The sequence below is a fragment of the Elephantulus edwardii genome, unplaced genomic scaffold, assembly GCF_000299155.1.
Source record: "Elephantulus edwardii isolate Elephantulus edwardi_28Jun2011 unplaced genomic scaffold, EleEdw1.0 scaffold00074, whole genome shotgun sequence".
Taxonomy (NCBI): Eukaryota; Metazoa; Chordata; class Mammalia; order Macroscelidea; family Macroscelididae; genus Elephantulus; species Elephantulus edwardii.
The window spans coordinates 13,468,954-13,470,981 of NW_006399824.1; positions in this window are offsets into that span (position 1 = coordinate 13,468,954).

Here is a 2,028-nt window from a genome sequence, read left to right on the forward strand (position 1 = left end):
TGCCAACCCACAGCAGGTGGTTTAAATCCATCAGTTGCTCTGTAGGAGAAAGGTGGGTAGTTTCCTCTGGTATGATTTACAGCCTCTGAAAACCCATTGGAGGGTCAGCTATGAGTTAGTTCTGACTTGATAGCAATAAGTTTGAAAAATTGGTTTGTTTGTTTGCTTTTTAAACTTCATGTCCCCTCTGCTGTTTACAATTTTTTTCTCTCTCTCACCATTGTATCAAAGAAAGCATACTTCAGACTCCATGAACATCAATTCATTATGCAAAACTACAGGCATTCAATTTTGAAATTAAGTGGGATTTTAATAAACTGAATAACCTTATGTGTATTCACAGTACCAAATATCACGAATATTGTTATAATTATTTACCTTCTTAAATGGTTTGTAAGCTCAGAGAGTGCATTTCATTATATCTTAATTGGATCCACAGAGCTATGATCTCCTTGTAACCCTAATCCCTATTATTAAATAGAAAATCCTTATTAAACTTGATTTGTACATTTTTTGGAGATGGGGGGGTGAATGTCATCTACATTGCCCTCATTGGCACGAGTTTTCTATTAGAAACTCTTTATGAAAATTTCAGTCATTTAAAATTACCAAGATGAGCATATTCCACAACCCAGTCAGGATATAAGTGTAGAAATTTAACAGTTTCACCCCTGGCTATCAAAATCAACAGTTCTGTCAAAGTTTGAGGACCACAGTACTCAAAGTGGATTTTGCAAAATACTCATTCACTCCTTGTCTTCACATCGTCAGAACCAACCCAAAGCTGACCCTCCAGTGGGGTTTTGGAGGTTGTAAATCACATGAGAGGAGCTTGTTCATCTCTCTCCAGTAGAGATATTGATGGAATTGAACCACGAAAGATATGTTGTGTTTGTGTTTGAATTCACAGTGCAACTCCCTACAAACTAGGCCCCCAGAGCTCCCTTGCTCTGCACAACATTTTGTGAAGAAAGGATATAAATTCTGTTAAGTTTGGAAAATGATGAAATTCAAAATATAACAGCATTTAACTCCTTTCAAATTATTACCATTTCTTTTATTTATTTCTTTTTATTTTATTATTTGTGTGTGTGTTTACCGTCAAATCAGATCTGACTGGTACAGGAGGAGAATGTTCCTCATTCCCTGGCAAAGTATCTGGTGGATTTGAACTGTGAGCCTCTGGGATTGCAGTGCAGCTTCTTGCCACCAAATTATTACCATTTCTATTACATTTTTCTTCAAATGCTTTCAAACTCATGGGCCAAGGATTCTTTTTTAATTTTTTTTTTTTAGTGACATCTTAAAAACATGATTTGGAGATCACTGCTGTAGACTAACTTTTAAAAGCAGCTGTAGATTAAGTTAGTTCTCACAACAAAATTGTTTAAAAAGTTATAATAGTCTCTTTTGGTCTGATGCCATCTCATTGTTTGAAACCATCATAAACAGATCTAGATAGTTCCTTTCTCATACAATTGGCCATAAACTCCGTAGGAAACTGGAGATAACTAAAAATGCAGTGGGGGGAGGAGATTGTGGAAGTCTGAGCTAGTGAATCATACAGTTCAGTTGAATCTTTATAATTTTTGTGATTTCAGTTCTTTCTCTTTTTTTGTAATCATAGAGTGCTCAAGGAACATGACCTGTGAAGTTTAGTGGCTGAAATAACATCCAGTTCATAATAGGCTGCTCATTACATGGTGATTTGTCATTTAGTTCTACTAGAAAGTTTATATCAGAGACCTCTCCAAAGTACTGAAGAGCAAGGATGCCAGTCTGGAGACTAAGGTGAGCCTAATCCAAGCTATAGTTTTTGCAATTACTTGCTATACATCAGAAAGCTGAAAAATGACTAAGGATATTAGAAGGAGAATTGATGCTTCAGAACTATGGTAGTGGAGAAGAGTATTGAATATACCATGATCTGCCAGGAGAACAAATAGGCTTGTCCTAGAGAGGGTGAAACCATGCTGCTCCTTGGAGTCAAGGATTCTGAAGCTTCGGCTGACATACTTTGGACATATT